At 35.8% G+C, this 14,144-nt stretch overlaps 1 long non-coding RNA gene across 1 annotated transcript in view; it reads right to left on the minus strand.

Moving 5' to 3' along the window:
- Positions 1-114: 114 nt before the first annotated feature.
- The window catches only part of LOC112640805 (uncharacterized), a 33,807-nt gene continuing 19,777 nt past the window's right edge, over positions 115-14,144 (minus strand). The window contains exon 2 of the long non-coding RNA XR_003124251.3: positions 115-509. This is a non-coding gene — a long non-coding RNA (uncharacterized LOC112640805). The remainder of the gene's footprint in view (positions 510-14,144) is intronic.

Raw genomic sequence — 14,144 nt, forward strand, 5'->3', positions numbered from 1 at the left:
CTTCTTTGTTTTTGTGTGTAAATGATTTAAAAGTTTGTGGAATCCATGCCATAACCAGCATTTCTTTTCTGGCTGTTAAATCCTGGGTGGATTAGGTCCAGTGAGTATGAATCGTCCAGATTTCAGTGTTTATTCATTTTCAGATATATAACCAAAAGCCAGATGCTTATCCAAATCTTAGCTGACATTTGCAAATCATGAATTTCTCACCCAAACCTGTGTGACCTTTCCTCTTGAGTTGCTCTCAGGTTCAACTAATTCAGTTTCAGAAATCCCAGATGTCAGTGCTCTCAGGAGACTTCTAAAGCCCCCTCTTGTCCTTTCAATCAAGCTGCTCCAAAAGGTGCCTTTCTGATGATGTTTTGTCCTTCTCTTCCAGGAGCATCTCTGAGTGGGAAAGTTTCCATCTTAGTGGCAGCTTGAGGTTACACAACAAGCAGTCCAAACTCTGACACTGGTGTGTGACTTGAAGCAAGACTCTTAACCTGTCTGTGGCTCAGTTTCTTCACCTGCAAAATAAAAGAATAGATGATCTCTGGTACCCTCCAATTTTATACACCATGGTCTGTGACTGAACGGTAAGAAATCTCCATTTTAATGGGGAAGATGATTCATGAGTTTCTGCATCTTGTTAGAGGGAAAGAAGATAGAACAAGAGGGAAAGAAAGTTATAGGTCTAGAAGGAAAGCAATGTGGGTGATTCTAAATATTAGGGTTTGGATTGTAGGTACTCAATAGGATTATAGGTAGATGATATATTTTCTTAATCAAGGAAGTTATTAAGAAGAATAGAGGTTTGTTATATATTTGTGAGATGCAAATACTGGCAAATATCAGTGGGTTAATTAGCAGGCTGAAGTTGAATATACTGCATTTGAAAGACTTTAGTAAAATGTTTATTTTAGTTGCTTGTCCCTGGTTATTGGAATTAAATATTTCAATGAAACTGATAAGAGGATAAAGATGGATCCTTTTAGAGAAAGTACTCCTAAAGTCTCTGATAATAGGAAAACTAGTGTCAAATGTCTTTAGCCTGCATTAGATGTGAACATATATTTCGGCCACTTTTGTCTACATTCATCCAATAAAGAATCAGATTTATTTGAGGGCCTATAAAAGACTTCTTGTTTACATATCATATTTGAAAATGGAGATTAAAAAATAATATCTGGAGAGAGCCAGTCAATTCACAATTGAATCAATTCAATTTCTTTAGCAGACCGTTATTTCCTTGAAAGTTAGAGGTTGTTTGTTTGTGTCTGGTTTTTTTTTATATATAATTCCATACTTCTCCTACTTTCCCTCCTACTAAGACTTGCTCAAAGCAAATGGCCTTCTTGCCAGGGTCTTTGGATTTTCTGGTGTGATTATGCATCTTTGCCTTCATACTTCCCTCTTAAGGTAGCTAGCTTTAATTGGGGTTAGAAATATACTCACCATGTGCAACATTACTTAAAAATGAAACTTTACTGTAGCACTGATAAAAACTTTCTAGGCTTAAAAATGTCATCGACAGAGTCTGGTGCTTCTTTAATTATCCGATTTCTAAAGCTATAGTACATAATTCCTTGTATAATCAGAGCTTAAATTTTGAAGAAACTCATATGGGTGACATTTCCTCTCAATTTTGAATGGGGATTATTTTAAGAGGATACAGAATTTAGAAATATTTCAATGGAGCTGATATTTAAAGCATATTTAGTGGCATTTATGTTTTAATCTGCTTATTGACTAGACATTAAAGAGAGCCGTTAGTGTTTTAGCAGTGATTAAAAGGACCAGAAATTGTTTGATATAATGAGCAAGGCAGTATTTCCAGAATGTGGGACTAATATTTTTTAACTTAGAAAGTGACGTAGCCGCTTTCCAGAGAAGCATTACCATCTGAAGGATTTTTTTTATTTGGATTTTCCTTTGCCCCTGGGACAAGGAACTCCATTTAGAGATAAAATCTCCCAAATTACGTAAACATATACAGGTCTGATGAATTCCACTGTTGTGCCAATTTCTTATTTTACCTATTTTCGTCATCATCAGCAGCAGTAACAGTAAGTAATTATGAAAGTAATAATAACAAATCTTTACAGATTGCCAATATGAGGTTAGGTTACAAGGTACCAGAGATATCAAGGTAGAAAAAACAGTTTGTCCCGTTAACCTTAGAAATAAAACCTGTTATTTTACCAGCAAAAAATGGGCTTATTTATGGATAGCAGACGATTGCAATCCAGGACAAACAAGCTACGGTAAAAACTATAGGCAAGTGCACTCATCAGAACAGAAGAACGCTCTTTTATAGAGGAAAGCAACAAGTTGGGAAGGCTGTTATAAACAAAAAGTCCATTGGAATAAACAGGGATTGAAAGTATAGAGACTTCTTATTGGCTGAGTTGTGGCAGCCTCTCATGGCTACACCATTGCAGAAGGAGGAGGAGATAAGCCCTTCTTCCTCCTCCTAGGATAAAAAAGTAGTAGCCACATGCAAGGGCCTGGTCTCTTCCAGTTGGCTTTGCAATTGACAATGAGTAGTAGGGTGTGAGAGCTCCCCCTGCCGGGCCTCCTGGCTCCATTTTAGTGAGGTGTCCCTTTATTAATTTTTACAGTTCTTTCAAGAAACGTCCATATCCAATTGTTACAGTGGCTGGTGCACCTAGGCACTCGGCGTTTGTTGAATATGAATGAGTGAATGACTTGGCCATAGTCATCAGGGCAGTTTATTAAAAAAACTAGTCTACATCCGATATGAATTCCTCATTAAATGATCACTAACTTGACAATCAGTTGTTATAATCTACTGCATTTGGGCTATGTTTGCATAATGATAGAACACTCATCAGATCAGTTACATTAGAGAAACAAATAGTCAAATCGTTTTCCGATAATTGTTATATAAAATAATAGATCAGTTAATAGGCCATTTTGTTTTTCAATTTGTTTTGTTCCAATACTTAAAAACATAGAAAAGAATAAACTGAAGTTACCAAAGCAAAGAGCAGAGATTTATCAGGAAAAACAATAGCTTTTCTTGAACTGTGGTGTGTGGACCCTGGTCAGTCCCAGCAAATCCATGACCAAAGCTCCTTTTCTTAGTCTCTGTCAGTACCATTGCCCTCAGACAATAAGGTGAGTTTCTGAGAGTTAGATATATTTAAATTTGGCATGTTTTTCACCTGCAAATCATTTGATTCAGTTTTGTATTAAATCCTTAGTGGTACCAAAGTAGATTTCATTTAATTTTCTTACCTAATTTTTTCAAATGTTGCATATTCGTGGAGAAAATTTATTCCTTTGTATGTGAATCAATTTCTTTTAAATACAGAAAGCATCCCCTGACTATTTCTTTTCCAAAGAACATCAGCAAAATCTAAAATGAACACTTACAAGTAATTTGGATATGAATCTAAAGGAACAATAGCTGTAATAGTCTTTTTGTGAATATTGTTATAAAGTAAAATTAAGTAAATTGATGCAGGAAGTGCATGAGATAACCCAGAATAAGTCAAATGAGCATGGTCTGCACTTCAGCATCTCTACCAGGAGACTGCCTCTTTCATCTCACTAAATTTCTGTTCTAGATGCAGTGAGGAAAAACCACATACAACCACATAGCACTAGCATTGTTTAGACAATGGACACTATTTAGGGGCCAGAAGACTTGGACGCAAAGTGGAATTATCAGAGTATGGCACTGGGACATTAATGTCACAAAGAAGCAGATTGGGTTATGCTTGAAAGCTCTTTCTTTTTTTCTTTGTTTTTCCATTCTTTCTCTTCTTTCCTCCATGAAAAATTGTCAACAAATAATTAGAACTCACCTGACCTTTCAAAATAGTAGAAGGGAAGAAAGATGAAAAATAATGTAGATATATGTGCATTCTTTTTCATAAATTGTGAGCATTATTGAGGAAAAATTTTTATTAGTATTTCAAGTATCTAGATAAATTTTTTATTTTTTTTATTTTTATTGTTTAATTTTTTTTAAATTTTTATTTATTTATGATAGTCACAGAGAGAGAGAGAGAGGCAGAGACATAGGCAGAGGGAGAAGCAGGCTCCATGCACCGGGAGCCCGACGTGGGATTCGATCCCGAGTCTCTAGGATCGCGCCCTGGGCCAAAGGCCCGCGCCAAACCGCTGCGCCACCCAGGGATCCCTAGATAAATTTTTTAAATCTTATGAATAGCTTTCATTTATTTAGTGCTTATTACATGCTGGATACTTTGCTAAAAGCTTCTTACACCTATACTGTGAATTTCTTTTAAGAACTTTAAAAGTAGTTGTTATTCCCATTCAGCATATGGGAAAAAAATGAGACTTTGAGATGTTATGTAATTTGCACAAGGTCACGTAATCATGTGACAGTAGTGAGAATCCAAATCAGATCTGTGTGATCTCGAGCCCTTACTTAAAGACATTGAACTCTTAAATACACTAGTGAGTAGAATTGTACCATAATGCATTGTACATCATCCACCATCAGTCGTCTGTTCATGATATCAACAATTTAATTATGCTTCTGTTTAAAGAGGAATGAGATAAGGAGAAGGTCTTTTTCAAAGTAGAATTAAACCTATATTTAAACCTTTACCTATTGCAGTGATTTGGTTTCAGAATATTAACAGAGTACTTTGGAATAATAGGTATGCATAAACCTAATAAGGATTCACTCCTCCCTCTCCACTTTAAAAATTTATGTAGATATTGAGAGAACAAAGTTGTTAAAAGGTAAGGAGAGCACAGTACGAAGTAATTGTTGGCTGAAGTTTTCAGTACTTTTAGAAAAGGGTCTAAAAGTGTATTATAGGTTCTAAGGACATGTAGTGCTCACTCCACATATATTTGTTGCATGAACAAAGCTTGGAGATAGAGTCAATGCATTAAAGAGCTTTGAAATTTTGGGGGCTCCTCCAGAAGACCTTTATAGAACAAACTAACTAGAACTGTTATCATCTTAATTCCATTAGTAATGGGCTTAATTTGCTCAGCCGAGTATAAAGGTAGTTTATAATCTTACTCTTAGGAAATAAGGAAACAGAGCTATAAAAAGTTAGCTAAAGTTAAGCAAGTTGATTTGTTTGCATTGAATTACAATGCAGCCATCCTTTTCATTACTTTCTGAGCCTAAGAATAAGAATAGCAACCTAAAATCATTTCATTTACCAAAATGATAGAACTTGTCAGATACATTTTAATCCAAACCTTTTGAGGACTGTAGTAAGTAAAGGAACAGTTAACTATTGGATTAATTTAATTGGTAATTCCATTTTTTTTAAAAACCCCACAAAAAGTGAACAAAAAAAATCTGATGGCGCCCCGAAAACTCTGTCATAACCTTTATCCCTTATTCAGAGCAGCAAGCAGTGGTGTGAGAGTGAAACTATCTCATCCTAAATCTGGAGCCCATACAAACTAATGCCCTGTCCAGAGGGAAACACTGTCCTCCATACCATGGACAGTGCCCCTTGAAAGTGACTTCTCTTGAATTTTTAGCAATTGGCATTGTTAACCACCTGCTCATTCTTGAAATTCACTTCTCCCTTGATTTCATGATACCACTTACTATAGGTTTTCCTTCTCCTGAACCAATTGTTACTTACATATTGATTGATTAATTCCTGCATCTATTTAATAGACATTTTTACTGAAGTATCACATATATTCACTTAATGTGAATCACTAGTTCACTGCTTAATGAATTTTTACGATGTCAACAAATTCATGTAAAACTATCCAGATCATGAAATGATCCACAACTACCTATAACAGAAGCATTCTTCATAGCTTTTTGTGACCACTGCTCTGAAAGAAACTATCTTGACTTTCATTACCATAGATTTTATCTGCTTTTTGATCTTTATATAATGGAATTATGCAATGCTTTCTTTGGTATCTAGCTTCTTTGCTCAGTAGTATGTTTGTGAAATTTATCTTTGTTGGTGCATGAGGCAATATCGCATGTATTTTCATTGCTTTCTATGATTCCATTTTATGAATATGCTATGCTTTATTTATCCCTTCTACTGCCGATGGGTATTTGAGTGTTTGCAGGTTTTGGCTATTATAAATAGTGCTGCTAGGAACATAGTTATATATGTCCTTTCATGTATATATGCATGTAATTTTTATGAGTGAACCCTAAGAATAGAATTACTGAATTACAAGGTATATGTATGATCAACTTCAGTTGATGTTATCCATTTTCAAAGTGATTGTGCCAATTAACACACTCACTAGCATTTTATGAGAGTTCCAGTTCCTCCAGACCCTTGACAACTCAGTCCCTTATATTTCAACTATTCTAGCTGTAAAGATATCCCATCGTGGTTTTATGTGTCCTCAGTAACTATTAAAGCTGAGCATTTTTTCAGGTACCAATTGACATCTGCATATCCATTTTGTAATCTTTTGCTTATTTTTCTACTGGTCTGTCTGTATTTTCTTTATATTTATTTATTTATGTACTTATTTAAGAGAGAAAGTGCACATGAGCATGAATGGGGGAAGGGCCCAAGGGAGAGGGAGAAGGAGAATCCCAAGCAGATTCCCCACTGAGCATGGAGCCCATTATAGCGTTTGATCCCACAATCCTGAGATCCTGTGATCATGACCTGAGCTGAAATCAAGAGTTGGACACCTAACCAACTGAGCTGCCCCTGTATTTTCTTTATTGATAAGTAGTAGTTTTTTATATATTCCAGGTATGAGTTCTTTGATGAATATATGTTTTGAAAATATCTTCTCCTACTCTGTGACTTGAATTTTCATTATCTTAGTGGTATATTTGATAAATGGAAGTTATTAACTTAAATGTAGCTCAACATACCAGTTTTTTCCTTTTTAGTTAGAAATTTTTGTGTTCTGCTTAAGAAATCTTTTCCTAGCCTAAAGTCATAAAAATATTCTCTTTTATTATCTTCTAGAAGTGTTTGCATTTTAGCCTTCCATTTTTATCTGCAATCATCTGCTATTGACTTTTGTGTTTGGTATAGGGAAAAAGTTGAAATAAATATTTTCCTCATGGAAATATCCAATTGACTCAGCAATCTATTCCTGGACTCAAATTCAGTTTTTTTTTTTTTTTTTCAAATTCAGTTTTATTGGACTAATTCACTCACCTTGTCTATATACCACATCTTAATTGTAACTTTATATTTTTTTTGACTACCCTGATTTCTGTAAATCAGTCTTACATAATTTTGTTAGATTTAGTTTTATAAATATGGTGTTTCTGATGCTATTATTAATAGTATCATCAAAAATATTCTTTTTTGGAGGGCTAGTTTGTAGAGATACAATTAATATTTACATATTGACCCTACTAATTTTACTTAATAAGTGTAATAGTTTATGAAGGTTATTTTTGAGTTTCTATGATCAACAATATGTAATTTTTGAATAATGACAATTGTTATTACTTTTTAATTCTTATATCTTTTCTTCTTGTCTCACTGCACTGATAGTTTAAAAAAAATTGTAAGCATTTGTGTACAATTTGTGTTATTTTTTTTTCATTAACTGCCTGGAAATATTTACCAGTAAAGCTATCTTGGCTTAAAGATTTGCCTGTGGGAAAATTTTCAAATATGAAATCAATTTCTTTCACAGAATGAGACTACTCAGATTTTCTCTTTCTTCTGATACCAATTTTATTTTATTTTATTTTTTTAAGAGTTTATTTATTCATTCATGAGAGACACAGAGAGAGGGGCAGAGACATAGGCAGAGAGAGAAGCAGGCTCCAAGCAGGGAGCTCCACGTGGGACTCTATCCCAGGACCCTGGGGTCATGCCCTGAGCCAAAGGTAGATGCTCAACTGCTGAGCCACCTAGGCATCCATCTGATATCAATTTTCAAGTAATTTCTCTCTTTCATATTGGATGAAGACTTTAAAAATGTCCTCCTTGATCTTTTTAATATCTTCAGGAAATTTTTAATTTTCTCCCCATTTCGTTACTGATATTGGTAATTTGTCTTTTTTCATTTTCCATTAGTCAGTCTTCTAGATGTATAACAATTTATTTAGTCCTTTCAAGAACTCTTAACTTGGGCTAGGCTAATGACTATTTAATTATATTTATGATTGTTTTCTTGGTCCTAATATGCTTTCCCTAAAGTTATATTTCTTAAAAATGAATTTAGCCACATAAATATTCTGTTAAAAATAACCTCAGGTTCATCATTGCCTACAGAATAATATCTGGATCTCTTTGAAGACTTCATTAAGCTGTGCTGGTTTGGTAGGAGCTTTATTATTTCACCATCTTGGAGTTTTCTAGTCTCATCCTTAGACACTCTCGTTCTTGAATCTAATGCTCTATTAAATTTCCACTGTCTTTTATCGTGCAATAAACTACTCATAATTCTTATACATTGCAATTTTTTATGCCTCCTTTTCTTTGACATTGCTCTTCTGTCTGGAACTCCTGTCCTTTACTTGGTCTACCTGACAGGATCCCTCCAGATTTGCCTTCATGGCTAGCTAACCTCTCTGTCAAGCCATTTAAGGCTACTTTTGCTACTTAAAAAAATTAATTGTGCTCTCTTTTATACCCTATAGTGGTCTGTCTTCCCCAATGGGCTGTGAGTTACCTGCAGGAAGGAACCTAGATACCTAATAAATTGTCCCTCACATCCTATAATAATCAAACAGTAATGCATTTAATAAAGTTCATTCATCATTATTTCTATTCTAATTCTTTTTCCTTAATCTTTTTCTAGGAAAGTGTATCTGAAATATCAATCAGAAGAAAAGTGATAAGAATTTTTAAAAAGATTTTATTTAATTTTTTGAGACAGAGCATGTGTGGGGTGAGGAGTAGAGGGAGAGGGAGAAGTGACTCCCCACTGAAAAGGTAACCTGACTAGGGGCTGATCCCAGGGTCCTGGAATCGTGACTCAAGTCGCAGGCAGATAGATGCCCAATGGACTGAGCTACCCAGGCACCCTAAAATGTGATAAGGATTTATAGAGTTTTTAGATTCATGTGCTAACTGCACCAGCCACAATGAGCAAGATTTATAGGAAAAATAAAAATAATTTCTACTTTGCCAGAATCTATAAAATTCCTGTTGTTATTTGTCGTGACCTGGACTATCACATTTGGCCAAGGGCCTGAGTTTACCCAACCACACTCCAGTAACATTGAATACTGTTGATTAATGACTCATTCAATGAATTTCTAAATTCCTTATAACCAAAATTCTTATCATTCTTGAGGTCTTTTAGAACATAAAGGGGTGGGTGTGGACGGGTGTACCTGGTGTTACAAATGCAGGTCATGTCTGTTTTGCTAGAGAGGAAAAGAGGTTAACTCAAATTATGAAAATTTGAAGAGTTTAATAGGAACTATTTACAAAGTTTTGGTAGTGTATAGGGTAACCATAAGAGATAGTATTGTCTCTTCAACAAGTGTAACAACAGTGTTCTGTTACCAAACTTCGAGATAAGTTATACAAAAGTGATTGCTAGAGTCCATAGGCAGAGTGGCTACTTAGAGAAGGCTGTTTATAGGAACTAAGATATTAGCTTAAGGATTAGATACAGTCTGCCCAAGATAACTGAAAGAAGGCTTGGGGAATAAATACTGAGACATCACTCTCTTCTATCCCTCCCTTCTTTTCTCCTTCCAGATCTCTTGCTAGGGTTCTCTATTGGCCAAATTAATGGGAAGTCAAAGGATGTTGATGTCATCCAACAGGTTACAGAGCTGGATCTGGGAGATCAGACAGTGAATCTAGAGGGGCAGATCTAGTACATGGACTTTGATAAGAAAAGGTATTTTTCCACTTTCCAGAAGGGAATGAATAATTTCTTTAACTTGACAGATGATAAAGGAGCCCAGATGTCAGCATCTAGACTTCGGATTGGGTGAGAGGCTAGGGAGACTGTGTTTATCCTGAGGCAAAACAGAAGGTAAAAAGAAATCCTGTGTTTCATGTCTTTTGGTTTTGCTTTCCCAGGTCTGGCCTTGTTTCTTCTGCTTGTCCTTCAGTTATTCTCGTATGAAAATCAAAGGTTAGCGTTACTATTAGCATTGCCCCAGTTACATGCAGAAAACAGTTCTAACCACAAGGAAATAATTATAAACAAAGCCCAGTTAATTATACAAGACATTCTTGGCTGCCCTAATTAAGGCACAGTTCAATACTACTAGCTGGGTAATCTTTTTTTTTTTTTTTTTTAATTGTGAATAGATTTAGTGGGAGCTCGTCTGGTGAACAAATAATGAGATCAGTGTCTCAGAAAGAATCTGATTTAAAAAAATTATTCACCAATCATTTGTTTTCTCCTGCTTTATAGAACTCCTTTCCCCTATGGCACAGATATAGAAGAATGTGAATTTACTCTCCTAAGAGTCTGAAGCCCAAATTACAGGAAGCTGGGGGATGTTTATTTCATCCAGTGGGAAGGGTGCGAAGAATGGAGGATGTTCCCACTGGGATATGTGTGTATATTATTGGTGCTTTTGGTGCCTTTTGTGACTGGTTTCTTCCTCAGAGAAGTTTCTGTGTTTCATAGCTTCAGCTCCCATGTAGGCACAAACAATGTGACAATGTGAGAAGTGGCTATCTACAAACTATACTTTTTCTTTTTTTGTTGTTCATATACACACTAATGGGGAACAGAGTAGTCAAATACATAGTTTTGTAGATTTTTAAAAATAGTTTGAATATCTAGGATAAAACAGTACAATACTGGTGGGTTTTGGTGTCAAATGAAAGTAGTTTAAAATCCTGGCAAATAAATACTTTTCCTGTATGACTTAGGCAAGTAGCTTAACTTCACTGAGATTTTCTTCTGTAAAATAGGAATTATATATATATATATGGTATATAATATACCATATATATGTTATGTGGTACATATGTACTATGTATTTTATTTTATTTTATTTCATTATTTATTTTTTGTTCTGAGAATTGAGACAACATATGTGAAGGACATCCCCATTGTCTGGCACATGCTAGATGCATAGTCACTCCTGATTTTATCCCTCCTCATTTATTTCCACTCTAATCACCCATGTATTTCTTATCTTCCAAATGCTCTCATTGTCTGTTCAGGATACTCCGTGGATGAGATAAAAAAAGGAGAGGAAAATGTTACTGAGATGAGATGTGTGTGGAAAGAGTGGTAATGAGAATTAAAAATACTATACTTGGAGCTTTCCTCATATTATGTTCTCTTAGTAGGAAATTTTGGTTAATCTGAATTTCCTATTTTTAAGCTGTCATGAATGTACTGTAAATAAACAAATGGGTTGGCCATTATGCGATGAGTAGGGTTTATGCTAAATTTAGATAATTACCAATTTAGTACTTTTTAATGCGCAGACCCAATACAGAGAAGATAAAAAGAAATAAAGGATTTTTTTATACATTGAATTTACTCACGAAGGCAAATTTATCCAATTTATGTCTTCTTATATAGACATTTCTATGTATCTACCAGTTATCACCCTAATCAGTTTCCATCTCCTACTAGTTCTACCTCTGAATATTTCTCATACCCAGCCTCTTTGTTTCCATCCACATTATGGGAGTGGAAGATGGCCGAATTCATATTTAAGAGCAATCACTCCCTTATGAAGGGTGGAGTCATGGAGATTAATTCAGAAGCATTGAGTTTCCAATCAAAATAGCTTAACATTATGGTGCTCTTACTCTCTTCCAGGCTGTTTTATGGTCTCTCTATACCTAATTTCTTTCATTGTTTATAACACCCCATTTGGAAAGTACTAGTAGTATATTTCTATTCTAGAATGTACTAGTAGTATATTTCTATTGTGAAATAGAAAGGTTTCTATTTCACAGATGAGAAGGAGTTTAAGCACTGAGTTAGTTTCCCTAGATCACATAGATAGAGTTCAAACTTTAACAAAGATCTGTCTGATTCTGAAGTCCCTGTGACTGTATTCTGGAACAGACTAGGTGAAAAATAATGGGACCCAGAGCCAGGACAGTATAATTTAGGGTGCAGATGAGAGAATAGATTCACAAACTATTTGGTCAGTAAAACCTCCTGGAAAAATGCACTGAATATTGGAAAATGAGGGAATAAGAGGAGTCTGGGATGATTTTCAGTGCTCTTTGCTGAGAGAATAATGGTGCCATTTACCGAGAGAATGCAGTAGGGGGTGCACTTCGGGTAGAGAGGAAGGGAGAGAGAAAAATTCTGATTTCAGTTTCAGATAAATTAAGTTTGGGATGTTAGTCAGATGCCTAGGAAAAGAAGTTGAGTGGGTATTTGAATATGCCAGGCTAAAAATTAGACAAGAGGTAAAATCTGGAAATGAACAATATGCCTGAAAGCTATCATGGGATTGCCTGGAGGTTGAGAGGCAGACAAGACAGGCAGTGGGCTAAGGATGACAACTTGAAAAGAGATCGGTGGAGAAAAAGGATTCAGGACTGCAGGGGGATCAAAGAAAGGAGGAAATTTCTACCTGCAGTAGTAAATATCAAAAAAAGACAAAATAAGCAGTGTAAAATGCAGCACAGAGATTTAATAAATAAAAATCGAATAATCAAATAAATGTATTCGAGTAAGATAGAGTGCTTTAAAAAATGAAAACCCACATTTTAGTAACTAAAAACAGCAGTTATTAACCCTAATCATTTAAACTGGATAATCCTGGTGATCAGGTAACTTTCCTCCACCCTGGTGATCCAGACATGCAGAACCTACCCATTATATGGCCTGTGCATTCCCTATTATCTCAGAGCCTTTGGCATCCATCTAGCAGGTAGGCAAAGAGAAGATAGTACACACTTGCTTCTTAACTATGTTGGTCCAGATGTATTACACAACAGTTCCACTCAACTTCCCCTGGAGAGAACCAATTGTATGGGTCCACCTAGATACAAGGGAGGCTGAGATATATAGTTCATTTCCCAGAAACAACTCTAAACTCTGGAAAAGAGGGCACACGTTTTGGTGGACCACCATCTCTGCTAGATTAAGATTAAAACTGGAGTGTCTATTGAAGTTGGGAATGTGAGGACTGTTGTTGATCTCTGCCAAGTGTTAGAAGTGAGAACCGCTTCTATAGGCGGTCCTATTCTTTAAATAACCCCTGACTGGCCCTCACCTTAGCCTCTGTGTATGTGGGCCCAGTTTGTTGGTGTCCCAACTAAGCTAACATGGTGTATATAACTATCTCAGACTTGTATCCTGAACTCCAGGGCCTGATTTCAGTGCTACTGTTCAGTGTCATATTGCCCAAGCATGTTGGCATTATGTGATGGGAGTAAAAATTATTTTTTTAAGAAAATTATTTTTGATGCTCTTGATTGGTTGGTTTCAACGAAATAGTGGGAGTTATTTGTACCAAATTACACAAATCATTATTTATTTTTTATTTATTTTTTTCTTAAAGATTTTTTTTATTTATTCATGAGAGACACAGAGAGAGAGCAGAGACACAGGCAGAGGGAGAAGCAGGCTCCATGCAGGGAGCCTGATGTGGGACTCGATCCCGGGACTCCAGGATCATGACCTGAGCCCAAGGCAGGCGCCAAACCACTGAGCCACCCAGGGATCCTCACAAATCATTTTTTAAAGGATATTTCTGTTAGCCTATCTAGAAAAATCGAGTGAAGAACAGAGTGAGTTCATCACTTTATAGAAAGTTTGTTGAGAAGGTAGTAGTTGTCCTGCTATGTTGGATGCCTCACAGGCTATTAGTGCTCAATACTACTGATATATTTTCCTGTAAATATATTGTTGCTGTTTTATTTATTTTTAATTTTTTATTATTTTTTATAAAGATTTTATTTATTCATTCATGACTGACACACACACACACACACACACAGAGAGAGAGAGAGAGAGAGAGAGGCAGAGATACAGGCAGAGGGAGAAGCAGGTCCCATGCTGGGAGCCCGACGCGGGACTCTATCCCGGGACCCCAGGATCACACCCTGGGCCAAAGGCAGGCGCCAAACTGCTGAGCCACCCAGGGATCCCCTATTGTTGCTGTTTTAATTTAGCATCACTCAATTGTTTACAATTATACAATGTGTGTAGTTGTAGATACAAATCTTCAGTTTATAATTAGGCAAGGCTATACTATATATTTTAAAATGTCACCTGGGCCGAAAATGCATGCATAAGTTAGTAGTCAAAAAATAGCAGGAGGAGGA

This window comes from Canis lupus, chromosome 6 (assembly GCF_003254725.2).
Source record: "Canis lupus dingo isolate Sandy chromosome 6, ASM325472v2, whole genome shotgun sequence".
In the NCBI taxonomy this organism is placed as follows: Eukaryota; Metazoa; Chordata; class Mammalia; order Carnivora; family Canidae; genus Canis; species Canis lupus.